The following is a 16645-nucleotide window of genomic DNA, read 5'->3' as shown; positions in this document are numbered from 1 at the left end:
TGTAAATAGTCACTGTAGAGAATCACTGTAAATAGTCACTGCAGAGAATCACTGTAAATAGTCACTGCAGAGAATCACTGTAGTCACTGCAGAGAATCACTGTAGTCACTGCAGAGAATCGCTGTAGTCACTGCAGAGAATCACTGTAGTCACTGTAGAGAATCACTGCAGAGAACCACTGTAAATAGTCACTGTAGAGAATCACTGTAAATAGTCACTGTAGAGAATCACTGTAACTAGTCACTGTAGAGAATCACTGCAGAGAATCACTGTAAATAGTCACAGTAAATAGTAGCTGCAGAGAATCACTGTAAATAGTCACTGTAGAGAATCATTGTAAATAGTCACTGTAGAGAATCACTGTAAATAGTCACTGCAGAGAATCACTGTAAATAGTCACAGTAAATAGTCTCTGTAGAGAATCACTGTAAATAGTCACTGTAGAGAATCATTGTAAATAGTCACTGTAGAGAATCACTGTAAATAGTCACTGCAGAGAATCACTGTAAATAGTCACTGTAGAGAATCACTGTAAATAGTCACTGTAAATAGTCACTGCAGAGAATCACTGTAAATAGTCACTGTAGAGAATCACTAAATAGTCACTGTAGAGAATCAGTGTAAATATTCACTGTAGAGAATCACTGTAAATAGTCACAGTAAATAGTCACTGCAGAGAATCACTGTAAATAGTCACTGTAGAGAATCACTGCAGAGAATCACTGTAAATAGTCACTGCAGAGAATCACTGTAATAGTCACTGTAGAGAATCATTGTAAATAGTCACGGTAGAGAATCACTGTAGTCACAGTAAATGGTCACTGCAGAGAATCACTGTAATAGTCACTGTAGAGAATCATTGTAAATAGTCACTGTAGAGAATCACTAAATAGTCACTGCAGACAATCACTGCAGAGAATCACTGTAAATAGTCACTGCAGAGAATCACTGTAATAGTCACTGTAGAGAATCATTGTAAATAGTCACTGTAGAGAATCACTGGCCTAGAAATTCAGTGCCCTTAGCGCCGATTTTGCGGCGCTAGAGGGCCTAGCGCTGCAATTGGCGCCGGCGCCGAAATTGCCTGGGGCCCTTCCGCCGCGGTAGACCGGTAGCGCTGCGCCGGCACCGATGACGTCATCGGTGTGCGCAGCGTCCCGGTTGCCATGCCGACGGGCCCCAGCGCCGAAATTCAGTTGCGGCCGCCTCGCCCGTGGCAGCCGCAACTAAGACTCTGGCAACAGAGTCTTACATGACTTTGCGCCGGCGCATTAAAGGCACCGCGGCGGCCGGCCGCTTTCCCGCTTTCCCGCCTGGCCGCAGCTCCCTCCCCGGACTTCCCCCCCCCCCCCGGAACAGAAGCAAGCCCGGCACTTGTCCGAGGTGCCGGGCTCATTTTTAAAAAGATTTTCGCGGGCCGCGGCCGGGTGCAGGCAGCTCCTCCTTAAGGGAAGGAGGAGGCCTGCACTTCCCGAACCTGCCGCACCGCAGCGGGCGCCGCAGCGCCGGAATAGCGCCGATATTCAGCGCGTAGCGCCAGGTTTCAGGCGCAAACAGCTCTCAGCAGCGCCGGCAGCCGTTTGGGCGCAGAACTGGTGAATTTTGGGCCCGACCAGCGCGACTTAGCTCCGGCACTAACTTCCGGCGCTAAAGCCCTGGCTGCGCCAAAACTCAATTTCTAGGCCACTGTAAATAGTCACAGTAAATGGTCACTGCTGAGAATCACTGTAATAGTCACTGTAGAGAATCATTGTAAATAGTCACTGTAGAGAATCCCTGTAAATAGTCACTGTAGAGAATCACTGTAGTCACTAGAGAATCACTGTAAATAGTCACTGCAGAGAATCACAGTAAATAGTCACTGCAGAGAATCACTGTAAATAGTCACTGCAGAGAATCACTGTAGAGAGTCACTGCAGAGAATCACTGTCGTCACTGCAGAGAATTACTGTAGTCACTGCAGAGAATCACTGTAAATAGTCACTGCAGAGAATCACTGTAAATAGTCACTGTAGAGAATCACTGTAAATAGTCACTGCAGAGAATCACTGCAAATAGTCACTGTAGAGAATCACTGTAGAGAATCACTGTAAATAGTCACTGCAGAGAATCACAGTTAATAGTCACTGCAGAGAATCACTGTAAATAGTCACTGCAGAGAATCACTGTAGAGAGTCACTGCAGAGAATCACTGTCGTCACTGCAGAGAATTACTGTAGTCACTGCAGAGAATCACTGTAAATAGTCACTGCAGAGAATCACTGTAAATAGTCACTGTAGAGAATCACTGTAAATAGTCACTGCAGAGAATCACTGCAAATAGTCACTGTAGAGAATCACTGTAGAGAATCACTGTAAATAGTCACTGCAGAGAATCACTGTAAATAGTCACTGCAGAGAATCGCTGTAGTCACTGCAGAGAATCGCTGTAGTCACTGCAGAGAATCACTGTAGTCACTGTAGAGAATCACTGCAGAGAACCACTGTAAATAGTCACTGTAGAGAATCACTGTAAATAGTCACTGTAGAGAATCACTGTAACTAGTCACTGTAGAGAATCACTGCAGAGAATCACTGTAAATAGTCACAGTAAATAGTAGCTGCAGAGAATCACTGTAAATAGTCACTGTAGAGAATCATTGTAAATAGTCACTGTAGAGAATCACTGTAAATAGTCACTGCAGAGAATCACTGTAAATAGTCACAGTAAATAGTCTCTGTAGAGAATCACTGTAAATAGTCACTGTAGAGAATCATTGTAAATAGTCACTGTAGAGAATCACTGTAAATAGTCACTGCAGAGAATCACTGTAAATAGTCACTGTAGAGAATCACTGTAAATAGTCACTGTAAATAGTCACTGCAGAGAATCACTGTAAATAGTCACTGTAGAGAATCACTAAATAGTCACTGTAGAGAATCAGTGTAAATATTCACTGTAGAGAATCACTGTAAATAGTCACAGTAAATAGTCACTGCAGAGAATCACTGTAAATAGTCACTGTAGAGAATCACTGCAGAGAATCACTGTAAATAGTCACTGCAGAGAATCACTGTAATAGTCACTGTAGAGAATCATTGTAAATAGTCACGGTAGAGAATCACTGTAGTCACAGTAAATGGTCACTGCAGAGAATCACTGTAATAGTCACTGTAGAGAATCATTGTAAATAGTCACTGTAGAGAATCACTAAATAGTCACTGCAGACAATCACTGCAGAGAATCACTGTAAATAGTCACTGCAGAGAATCACTGTAATAGTCACTGTAGAGAATCATTGTAAATAGTCACTGTAGAGAATCACTGGCCTAGAAATTCAGTGCCCTTAGCGCCGATTTTGCGGCGCTAGAGGGCCTAGCGCTGCAATTGGCGCCGGCGCCGAAATTGCCTGGGGCCCTTCCGCCGCGGTAGACCGGTAGCGCTGCGCCGGCACCGATGACGTCATCGGTGTGCGCAGCGTCCCGGTTGCCATGCCGACGGGCCCCAGCGCCGAAATTCAGTTGCGGCCGCCTCGCCCGTGGCAGCCGCAACTAAGACTCTGGCAACAGAGTCTTACATGACTTTGCGCCGGCGCATTAAAGGCACCGCGGCGGCCGGCCGCTTTCCCGCTTTCCCGCCTGGCCGCAGCTCCCTCCCCGGACTTCCCCCCCCCCCCCGGAACAGAAGCAAGCCCGGCACTTGTCCGAGGTGCCGGGCTCATTTTTAAAAAGATTTTCGCGGGCCGCGGCCGGGTGCAGGCAGCTCCTCCTTAAGGGAAGGAGGAGGCCTGCACTTCCCGAACCTGCCGCACCGCAGCGGGCGCCGCAGCGCCGGAATAGCGCCGATATTCAGCGCGTAGCGCCAGGTTTCAGGTGCAAACAGCTCTCAGCAGCGCCGGCAGCCGTTTGGGCGCAGAACTGGTGAATTTTGGGCCCGACCAGCGCGACTTAGCTCCGGCACTAACTTCCGGCGCTAAAGCCCTGGCTGCGCCAAAACTCAATTTCTAGGCCACTGTAAATAGTCACAGTAAATGGTCACTGCTGAGAATCACTGTAATAGTCACTGTAGAGAATCATTGTAAATAGTCACTGTAGAGAATCCCTGTAAATAGTCACTGTAGAGAATCACTGTAGTCACTAGAGAATCACTGTAAATAGTCACTGCAGAGAATCACAGTAAATAGTCACTGCAGAGAATCACTGTAAATAGTCACTGCAGAGAATCACTGTAGAGAGTCACTGCAGAGAATCACTGTCGTCACTGCAGAGAATTACTGTAGTCACTGCAGAGAATCACTGTAAATAGTCACTGCAGAGAATCACTGTAAATAGTCACTGTAGAGAATCACTGTAAATAGTCACTGCAGAGAATCACTGCAAATAGTCACTGTAGAGAATCACTGTAGAGAATCACTGTAAATAGTCACTGCAGAGAATCACTGTAAATAGTCACTGCAGAGAATCACAGTAAATAGTCACTGCAGAGAATCCCTGTAAATAGTCACTGTAGAGAATCACTGTAAATAGTCACTGCAGAGAATCACTGTAAATAGTCACTGTAGAGAATCACTGTAGTCACTGTAGAGAATCAGTGTAAATAGTCACTGTAGAGAATCACTATAAATAGTCACTGTAGAGAATCACTGTAAATAGTCACTGTAGAGAATCACTGCAGAGAATCACTGTAAATAGTCACTGTAGAGAATCACTGTAAATAGTCACTGCAGAGAATCACTGTAAATAGTCACAGTAGAGAATCACTGTAGTCACTGCAGAGAATCGCTGTAAATAGTCACTGTAGAGAATCGCTGTAAATAGTCACTGCAGAGAATCAGTGTAAATAGTCACTGCAGAGAATCACAGTAAATAGTCACTGTAGAGAATCACTGTAGTCACTGCAGAGAATCACAGTAGTCACTGCAGAGAATCACTGTAGTCACTGCAGAGAATCAATGTAAATAGTCACTGCAGAGAATCACTGTAAATAGTCACTGCAGAGAATCACTGTAAATAGTCACTGCAGAGAATCACTGTAAATAGTCATTGCAGAGAATCGCTGTAGTCACTGTAGAGAATCACTGTAAATAGTCACTGCAGAGAAACACTGTAAATAGTCACTGCAGAGAATCACTGTAGTCACTGCAGAGAATCGCTGTAGTCACTGCAGAGAATCGCTGTAAATAGTCACTGCAGAGAATCACTGTAAATAGTCACTGCAGAGAATCACTGTAAATAGTCACTGCACAGAATCACTGTAAATAATCACTGTAGAGAATCACTGTAGTCACTGTAGAGAATCACTGTAAATAGTCACTGTAGAGAATCACAGTAAATAGTCACTGCAGAGAATCACTGTAAATAGTCACAGTAGAGAATCACTGTCGTCACTGCAGAGAATCGCTGTAAATTGTCACTGTAGAGAATCACTGCAAATAGTCACTGTAGAGAATCACTGTAAATAGTCACTGTAGAGAATCACTGCAGAGAATCACTATAAATAGTCACTGCAGAGAATCACTGTAATAGTCACTGTAGAGAATCATTGTAAATAGTCACTGTAGAGAATCACTGTAAATAGTCACAGTAAATGGTCACTGCAGAGAATCCCTGTAAATAGTCACTGTAGAGAATCACTGTAAATAGTCACTGTAGAGAATCACTGTAAATAGTCACGAGAGAATCACTGTAAACAGTCAATGCAGAGAATCACAGTAAAGTCACTGGAGAATCACTGTAAATAGTCACTGCAGAGAATCACTGTCAATTGTCACTGCAGAGAATCACTGTAGAGAGTCACTGCAGAGAATCACTGTCGTCACTGCAGAGAATTACTGTAGTCACTGCAGAGAATCACTGTAGTCACTGCAGAGAATCACTGTAAATAGTCACTGTAGAGAATCACTGTAAATAGTCACTGCAGAGAAGCACTGTAAATAGTCACTGTAGAGAATCACTGTAAATAGTCACTGTAGAGAATCACTGTAAATAGTCACTGCAGAGAATCACTGTAAATAGTCACTGCAGAGAATCACTGTAGTCACTGCAGAGAATCACTGTAGTCACTGCAGAGAATCGCTGTAGTCACTGCAGAGAATCACTGTAGTCACTGTAGAGAATCACTGCAGAGAACCACTGTAAATAGTCACTGTAGAGAATCACTGTAAATAGTCACTGTAGAGAATCACTGTAACTAGTCACTGCAGAGAATCACTGCAGAGAATCACTGTAAATAGTCACAGTAAATAGTAGCTGCAGAGAATCACTGTAAATAGTCACTGTAGAGAATCATTGTAAATAGTCACTGTAGAGAATCACTGTAAATAGTCACTGCAGAGAATCACTGTAAATAGTCACAGTAAATAGTCTCTGTAGAGAATCACTGTAAATAGTCACTGTAGAGAATCATTGTAAATAGTCACTGTAGAGAATCACTGTAAATAGTCACTGCAGAGAATCACTGTAAATAGTCACTGTAGAGAATCACTGTAAATAGTCACTGTAAATAGTCACTGCAGAGAATCACTGTAAATAGTCACTGTAGAGAATCACTAAATAGTCACTGTAGAGAATCAGTGTAAATATTCACTGTAGAGAATCACTGTAAATAGTCACAGTAAATAGTCACTGCAGAGAATCACTGTAAATAGTCACTGTAGAGAATCACTGCAGAGAATCACTGTAAATAGTCACTGTAGAGAATCACTGTAAATAGTCACTGCAGAGAATCACAGTAAATAGTCACTGCAGAGAATCCCTGTAAATAGTCACTGTAGAGAATCACTGTAAATAGTCACTGCAGAGAATCACTGTAAATAGTCACTGTAGAGAATCACTGTAAATAGTCACTGTAGAGAATCAGTGTAAATAGTCACTGTAGAGAATCACTATAAATAGTCACTGTAGAGAATCACTGTAAATAGTCACTGTAGAGAATCACTGCAGAGAATCACTGTAAATAGTCACTGTAGAGAATCACTGTAAAAATCACTGCAGAGAATCACTGTAAATAGTCACAGTAGAGAATCACTGTAGTCACTGCAGAGAATTGCTGTAAATAGTCACTGTAGAGAATCGCTGTAAATAGTCACTGCAGAGAATCAGTGTAAATAGTCACTGTAGAGAATCACTGTAGTCACTGCAGGGAATCACTGTAAATAGTCACTGTAGAGAATCACTGCAGAGAATCACTGTAAATAGTCACTGCAGAGAATCACTGTAAACAGTCACTGTAGAGAATCACTGTAAATAGTCACTGCAGAGAATCACAGTAAATAGTCACTGTAGAGAATCACTGTAAATAGTCACTGCAGAGCATCACTGTAAATAGTCACTGTAGAGAATCACTGTAAATAGTCACTGTAGAGAATCACTGTAAATAGTCACAGTAAATAGTCACTGCAGAGCATCACTGTAAATAGTCACTGTAGAGAATCACTGTAAATAGTCACTGTAGAGAATCACTGTAAATAGTCACCGTAGAGAATCACTGTAAATAGTCACTGCAGAGAATCACAGTAAATAGTCACTGCAGAGAATCCCTGTAAATAGTCACTGTAGAGAATCACTGTAAATAGTCACTGCAGAGAATCACTGTAAATAGTCACTGTAGAGAATCACTGTAGTCACTGTAGAGAATCAGTGTAAATAGTCACTGTAGAGAATCACTATAAATAGTCACTGTAGAGAATCACTGTAAATAGTCACTGTAGAGAATCACTGCAGAGAATCACTGTAAATAGTCACTGTAGAGAATCACTGTAAATAGTCACTGCAGAGAATCACTGTAAATAGTCACAGTAGAGAATCACTGTAGTCACTGCAGAGAATCGCTGTAAATAGTCACTGTAGAGAATCGCTGTAAATAGTCACTGCAGAGAATCAGTGTAAATAGTCACTGCAGAGAATCACAGTAAATAGTCACTGTAGAGAATCACTGTAGTCACTGCAGAGAATCACAGTAGTCACTGCAGAGAATCACTGTAGTCACTGCAGAGAATCAATGTAAATAGTCACTGCAGAGAATCACTGTAAATAGTCACTGCAGAGAATCACTGTAAATAGTCCCTGCAGAGAATCACTGTAAATAGTCATTGCAGAGAATCGCTGTAGTCACTGTAGAGAATCACTGTAAATAGTCACTGCAGAGAATCACTGTAAATAGTCACTGCAGAGAATCACTGTAGTCACTGCAGAGAATCGCTGTAGTCACTGCAGAGAATCGCTGTAAATAGTCACTGCAGAGAATCACTGTAAATAGTCACTGCAGAGAATCACTGTAAATAGTCACTGCAGAGAATCACTGTAAATAATCACTGTAGAGAATCACTGTAGTCACTGTAGAGAATCACTGTAAATAGTCACTGTAGAGAATCACAGTAAATAGTCACTGCAGAGAATCACTGTAAATAGTCACAGTAGAGAATCACTGTAGTCACTGCAGAGAATCGCTGTAAATAGTCACTGTAGAGAATCACTGCAAATAGTCACTGTAGAGAATCACTGTAAATAGTCACTGTAGAGAATCACTGCAGAGAATCACTATAAATAGTCACTGCAGAGAATCACTGTAATAGTCACTGTAGAGAATCATTGTAAATAGTCACTGTAGAGAATCACTGTAAATAGTCACAGTAAATGGTCACTGCAGAGAATCCCTGTAAATAGTCACTGTAGAGAATCACTGTAAATAGTCACTGTAGAGAATCACTGTAAATAGTCACTAGAGAATCACTGTAAACAGTCAATGCAGAGAATCACAGTAAAGTCACTAGAGAATCACTGTAAATAGTCACTGCAGAGAATCACTGTCAATTGTCACTGCAGAGAATCACTGTAGAGAGTCACTGCAGAGAATCACTGTCGTCACTGCAGAGAATTACTGTAGTCACTGCAGAGAATCACTGTAGTCACTGCAGAGAATCACTGTAAATAGTCACTGTAGAGAATCACTGTAAATAGTCACTGTAGAGAATCACTGTAAATAGTCACTGCAGAGAATCACTGTAAATAGTCACTGCAGAGAATCACTGTAGTCACTGCAGAGAATCACTGTAGTCACTGCAGAGAATCGCTGTAGTCACTGCAGAGAATCACTGTAGTCACTGTAGAGAATCACTGCAGAGAACCACTGTAAATAGTCACTGTAGAGAATCACTGTAAATAGTCACTGTAGAGAATCACTGTAACTAGTCACTGTAGAGAATCACTGCAGAGAATCACTGTAAATAGTCACAGTAAATAGTAGCTGCAGAGAATCACTGTAAATAGTCACTGTAGAGAATCATTGTAAATAGTCACTGTAGAGAATCACTGTAAATAGTCACTGCAGAGAATCACTGTAAATAGTCACAGTAAATAGTCTCTGTAGAGAATCACTGTAAATAGTCACTGTAGAGAATCATTGTAAATAGTCACTGTAGAGAATCACTGTAAATAGTCACTGCAGAGAATCACTGTAAATAGTCACTGTAGAGAATCACTGTAAATAGTCACTGTAAATAGTCACTGCAGAGAATCACTGTAAATAGTCACTGTAGAGAATCACTAAATAGTCACTGTAGAGAATCAGTGTAAATATTCACTGTAGAGAATCACTGTAAATAGTCACAGTAAATAGTCACTGCAGAGAATCACTGTAAATAGTCACTGTAGAGAATCACTGCAGAGAATCACTGTAAATAGTCACTGCAGAGAATCACTGTAATAGTCACTGTAGAGAATCATTGTAAATAGTCACGGTAGAGAATCACTGTAGTCACAGTAAATGGTCACTGCAGAGAATCACTGTAATAGTCACTGTAGAGAATCATTGTAAATAGTCACTGTAGAGAATCACTAAATAGTCACTGCAGACAATCACTGCAGAGAATCACTGTAAATAGTCACTGCAGAGAATCACTGTAATAGTCACTGTAGAGAATCATTGTAAATAGTCACTGTAGAGAATCACTGGCCTAGAAATTCAGTGCCCTTAGCGCCGATTTTGCGGCGCTAGAGGGCCTAGCGCTGCAATTGGCGCCGGCGCCGAAATTGCCTGGGGCCCTTCCGCCGCGGTAGACCGGTAGCGCTGCGCCGGCACCGATGACGTCATCGGTGTGCGCAGCGTCCCGGTTGCCATGCCGACGGGCCCCAGCGCCGAAATTCAGTTGCGGCCGCCTCGCCCGTGGCAGCCGCAACTAAGACTCTGGCAACAGAGTCTTACATGACTTTGCGCCGGCGCATTAAAGGCACCGCGGCGGCCGGCCGCTTTCCCGCTTTCCCGCCTGGCCGCAGCTCCCTCCCCGGACTTCCCCCCCCCCCCCCCCGGAACAGAAGCAAGCCCGGCACTTGTCCGAGGTGCCGGGCTCATTTTTAAAAAGATTTTCGCGGGCCGCGGCCGGGTGCAGGCAGCTCCTCCTTAAGGGAAGGAGGAGGCCTGCACTTCCCGAACCTGCCGCACCGCAGCGGGCGCCGCAGCGCCGGAATAGCGCCGATATTCAGCGCGTAGCGCCAGGTTTCAGGCGCAAACAGCTCTCAGCAGCGCCGGCAGCCGTTTGGGCGCAGAACTGGTGAATTTTGGGCCCGACCAGCGCGACTTAGCTCCGGCACTAACTTCCGGCGCTAAAGCCCTGGCTGCGCCAAAACTCAATTTCTAGGCCACTGTAAATAGTCACAGTAAATGGTCACTGCTGAGAATCACTGTAATAGTCACTGTAGAGAATCATTGTAAATAGTCACTGTAGAGAATCCCTGTAAATAGTCACTGTAGAGAATCACTGTAGTCACTAGAGAATCACTGTAAATAGTCACTGCAGAGAATCACAGTAAATAGTCACTGCAGAGAATCACTGTAAATAGTCACTGCAGAGAATCACTGTAGAGAGTCACTGCAGAGAATCACTGTCGTCACTGCAGAGAATTACTGTAGTCACTGCAGAGAATCACTGTAAATAGTCACTGCAGAGAATCACTGTAAATAGTCACTGTAGAGAATCACTGTAAATAGTCACTGCAGAGAATCACTGCAAATAGTCACTGTAGAGAATCACTGTAGAGAATCACTGTAAATAGTCACTGCAGAGAATCACAGTTAATAGTCACTGCAGAGAATCACTGTAAATAGTCACTGCAGAGAATCACTGTAGAGAGTCACTGCAGAGAATCACTGTCGTCACTGCAGAGAATTACTGTAGTCACTGCAGAGAATCACTGTAAATAGTCACTGCAGAGAATCACTGTAAATAGTCACTGTAGAGAATCACTGTAAATAGTCACTGCAGAGAATCACTGCAAATAGTCACTGTAGAGAATCACTGTAGAGAATCACTGTAAATAGTCACTGCAGAGAATCACTGTAAATAGTCACTGCAGAGAATCGCTGTAGTCACTGCAGAGAATCACTGTAAATAGTAGCTGCAAAGAATCACTGTAGTCACTGTAGAGAATCACTGTAAATAGTCACTGTAGAGAATCACTGTAAATAGTCACTGTAGAGAATCACTGTAAATAGTCACAGTAAATAGTCACTGCAGAGCATCACTGTAAATAGTCACTGTAGAGAATCACTGTAAATAGTCACTGTAGAGAATCACTGTAAATAGTCACCGTAGAGAATCACTGTAAATAGTCACTGCAGAGAATCACAGTAAATAGTCACTGCAGAGAATCCCTGTAAATAGTCACTGTAGAGAATCACTGTAAATAGTCACTGCAGAGAATCACTGTAAATAGTCACTGTAGAGAATCACTGTAGTCACTGTAGAGAATCAGTGTAAATAGTCACTGTAGAGAATCACTATAAATAGTCACTGTAGAGAATCACTGTAAATAGTCACTGTAGAGAATCACTGCAGAGAATCACTGTAAATAGTCACTGTAGAGAATCACTGTAAATAGTCACTGCAGAGAATCACTGTAAATAGTCACAGTAGAGAATCACTGTAGTCACTGCAGAGAATCGCTGTAAATAGTCACTGTAGAGAATCGCTGTAAATAGTCACTGCAGAGAATCAGTGTAAATAGTCACTGCAGAGAATCACAGTAAATAGTCACTGTAGAGAATCACTGTAGTCACTGCAGAGAATCACAGTAGTCACTGCAGAGAATCACTGTAGTCACTGCAGAGAATCAATGTAAATAGTCACTGCAGAGAATCACTGTAAATAGTCACTGCAGAGAATCACTGTAAATAGTCACTGCAGAGAATCACTGTAAATAGTCATTGCAGAGAATCGCTGTAGTCACTGTAGAGAATCACTGTAAATAGTCACTGCAGAGAATCACTGTAAATAGTCACTGCAGAGAATCACTGTAGTCACTGCAGAGAATCGCTGTAGTCACTGCAGAGAATCGCTGTAAATAGTCACTGCAGAGAATCACTGTAAATAGTCACTGCAGAGAATCACTGTAAATAGTCACTGCAGAGAATCACTGTAAATAATCACTGTAGAGAATCACTGTAGTCACTGTAGAGAATCACTGTAAATAGTCACTGTAGAGAATCACAGTAAATAGTCACTGCAGAGAATCACTGTAAATAGTCACAGTAGAGAATCACTGTCGTCACTGCAGAGAATCGCTGTAAATTGTCACTGTAGAGAATCACTGTAAATAGTCACTGTAGAGAATCACTGTAAATAGTCACTGTAGAGAATCACTGTAAATAGTCACTGCAGAGAATCACAGTAAATAGTCACTGCAGAGAATCCCTGTAAATAGTCACTGTAGAGAATCACTGTAAATAGTCACTGCAGAGAATCACTGTAAATAGTCACTGTAGAGAATCACTGTAAATAGTCACTGTAGAGAATCAGTGTAAATAGTCACTGTAGAGAATCACTATAAATAGTCACTGTAGAGAATCACTGTAAATAGTCACTGTAGAGAATCACTGCAGAGAATCACTGTAAATAGTCACTGTAGAGAATCACTGTAAAAATCACTGCAGAGAATCACTGTAAATAGTCACAGTAGAGAATCACTGTAGTCACTGCAGAGAATTGCTGTAAATAGTCACTGTAGAGAATCGCTGTAAATAGTCACTGCAGAGAATCAGTGTAAATAGTCACTGCAGAGAATCACAGTAAATAGTCACTGTAGAGAATCACTGTCGAGTCACTGCAGAGAATCACAGTAGTCACTGCAGAGAATCAATGTAAATAGTCACTGCAGAGAATCACTGTAAATAGTCACTGCAGAGAATCACTGCAAATAGTCACTGCAGAGAATCGCTGTAGTCACTGTAGAGAATCACTGTAAATAGTCACTGCAGAGAATCACTGTAAATAGTCACTGCAGAGAATCACTGTAGAGAATCACTGTAAATAATCACTGCAGGGAATCACAGTAGTCACTGTAGAGAATCACTGTAAATAGTCACTGCAGAGAATCACTGTAAATAGTCACTGCAGAGAATCACTGTAAATAGTCACTGCAGAGAATCGCTGTAGTCACTGTAGACAATCACTGTAAATAGTCACTGAAGAGAATCACTGTAAATAGTCACTGCAGAGAATCACTGTAAATAGTCACTGCAGAGAATCACTGTAAATAGTCACTGTAGAGAATCACTGTAGTCACTGCAGGGAATCACTGTAAATAGTCACTGTAGAGAATCACTGCAGAGAATCACTGTAAATAGTCACTGCAGAGAATCACTGTAAACAGTCACTGTAGAGAATCACTGTAAATAGTCACTGCAGAGAATCACAGTAAATAATCACTGTAGAGAATCACTGTAAATAGTCACTGCAGAGCATCACTGTAAATAGTCACTGTAGAGAATCACTGTAAATAGTCACTGTAGAGAATCACTGTAAATAGTCACAGTAAATAGTCACTGCAGAGCATCACTGTAAATAGTCACTGTAGAGAATCACTGTAAATAGTCACTGTAGAGAATCACTGTAAATAGTCACCGTAGAGAATCACTGTAAATAGTCACTGCAGAGAATCACAGTAAATAGTCACTGCAGAGAATCCCTGTAAATAGTCACTGTAGAGAATCACTGTAAATAGTCACTGCAGAGAATCACTGTAAATAGTCACTGTAGAGAATCACTGTAGTCACTGTAGAGAATCAGTGTAAATAGTCACTGTAGAGAATCACTATAAATAGTCACTGTAGAGAATCACTGTAAATAGTCACTGTAGAGAATCACTGCAGAGAATCACTGTAAATAGTCACTGTAGAGAATCACTGTAAATAGTCACTGCAGAGAATCACTGTAAATAGTCACAGTAGAGAATCACTGTAGTCACTGCAGAGAATCGCTGTAAATAGTCACTGTAGAGAATCGCTGTAAATAGTCACTGCAGAGAATCAGTGTAAATAGTCACTGCAGAGAATCACAGTAAATAGTCACTGTAGAGAATCACTGTAGTCACTGCAGAGAATCACAGTAGTCACTGCAGAGAATCACTGTAGTCACTGCAGAGAATCAATGTAAATAGTCACTGCAGAGAATCACTGTAAATAGTCACTGCAGAGAATCACTGTAAATAGTCCCTGCAGAGAATCACTGTAAATAGTCATTGCAGAGAATCGCTGTAGTCACTGTAGAGAATCACTGTAAATAGTCACTGCAGAGAATCACTGTAAATAGTCACTGCAGAGAATCACTGTAGTCACTGCAGAGAATCGCTGTAGTCACTGCAGAGAATCGCTGTAAATAGTCACTGCAGAGAATCACTGTAAATAGTCACTGCAGAGAATCACTGTAGTCACTGCAGAGAATCACTGTAAATAATCACTGTAGAGAATCACTGTAGTCACTGTAGAGAATCACTGTAAATAGTCACTGTAGAGAATCACAGTAAATAGTCACTGCAGAGAATCACTGTAAATAGTCACAGTAGAGAATCACTGTAGTCACTGCAGAGAATCGCTGTAAATAGTCACTGTAGAGAATCACTGCAAATAGTCACTGTAGAGAATCACTGTAAATAGTCACTGTAGAGAATCACTGCAGAGAATCACTATAAATAGTCACTGCAGAGAATCACTGTAATAGTCACTGTAGAGAATCATTGTAAATAGTCACTGTAGAGAATCACTGTAAATAGTCACAGTAAATGGTCACTGCAGAGAATCCCTGTAAATAGTCACTGTAGAGAATCACTGTAAATAGTCACTGTAGAGAATCACTGTAAATAGTCACTAGAGAATCACTGTAAACAGTCAATGCAGAGAATCACAGTAAAGTCACTAGAGAATCACTGTAAATAGTCACTGCAGAGAATCACTGTCAATTGTCACTGCAGAGAATCACTGTAGAGAGTCACTGCAGAGAATCACTGTTGTCACTGCAGAGAATTACTGTAGTCACTGCAGAGAATCACTGTAGTCACTGCAGAGAATCACTGTAAATAGTCACTGTAGAGAATCACTGTAAATAGTCACTGCAGAGAAGCACTGTAAATAGTCACTGTAGAGAATCACTGTAAATAGTCACTGTAGAGAATCACTGTAAATAGTCACTGCAGAGAATCACTGTAAATAGTCACTGCAGAGAATCACTGTAGTCACTGCAGAGAATCACTGTAGTCACTGCAGAGAATCGCTGTAGTCACTGCAGAGAATCACTGTAGTCACTGTAGAGAATCACTGCAGAGAACCACTGTAAATAGTCACTGTAGAGAATCACTGTAAATAGTCACTGTAGAGAATCACTGTAACTAGTCACTGTAGAGAATCACTGCAGAGAATCACTGTAAATAGTCACAGTAAATAGTAGCTGCAGAGAATCACTGTAAATAGTCACTGTAGAGAATCATTGTAAATAGTCACTGTAGAGAATCACTGTAAATAGTCACTGCAGAGAATCACTGTAAATAGTCACAGTAAATAGTCTCTGTAGAGAATCACTGTAAATAGTCACTGTAGAGAATCATTGTAAATAGTCACTGTAGAGAATCACTGTAAATAGTCACTGCAGAGAATCACTGTAAATAGTCACTGTAGAGAATCACTGTAAATAGTCACTGTAAATAGTCACTGCAGAGAATCACTGTAAATAGTCACTGTAGAGAATCACTAAATAGTCACTGTAGAGAATCAGTGTAAATATTCACTGTAGAGAATCACTGTAAATAGTCACAGTAAATAGTCACTGCAGAGAATCACTGTAAATAGTCACTGTAGAGAATCACTGCAGAGAATCACTGTAAATAGTCACTGCAGAGAATCACTGTAATAGTCACTGTAGAGAATCATTGTAAATAGTCACGGTAGAGAATCACTGTAGTCACAGTAAATGGTCACTGCAGAGAATCACTGTAATAGTCACTGTAGAGAATCATTGTAAATAGTCACTGTAGAGAATCACTAAATAGTCACTGCAGACAATCACTGCAGAGAATCACTGTAAATAGTCACTGCAGAGAATCACTGTAATAGTCACTGTAGAGAATCATTGTAAATAGTCACTGTAGAGAATCACTGGCCTAGAAATTCAGTGCCCTTAGCGCCGATTTTGCGGCGCTAGAGGGCCTAGCGCTGCAATTGGCGCCGGCGCCGAAATTGCCTGGGGCCCTTCCGCCGCGGTAGACCGGTAGCGCTGCGCCGGCACCGATGACGTCATCGGTGTGCGCAGCGTCCCGGTTGCCATGCCGACGGGCCCCAGCGCCGAAATTCAGTTGCGGCCGCCTCGCCCGTGGCAGCCGCAACTAAGACTCTGGCAACAGAGTC

Source organism: Somniosus microcephalus, unplaced genomic scaffold, assembly GCF_052327205.1.
Source record: "Somniosus microcephalus isolate GS21.2 unplaced genomic scaffold, FLI_Smic_1.0 unresolved_chr7, whole genome shotgun sequence".
NCBI classification, from domain to species: Eukaryota; Metazoa; Chordata; class Chondrichthyes; order Squaliformes; family Somniosidae; genus Somniosus; species Somniosus microcephalus.
Note: the sequence above shows the minus strand (reverse complement) of the source record.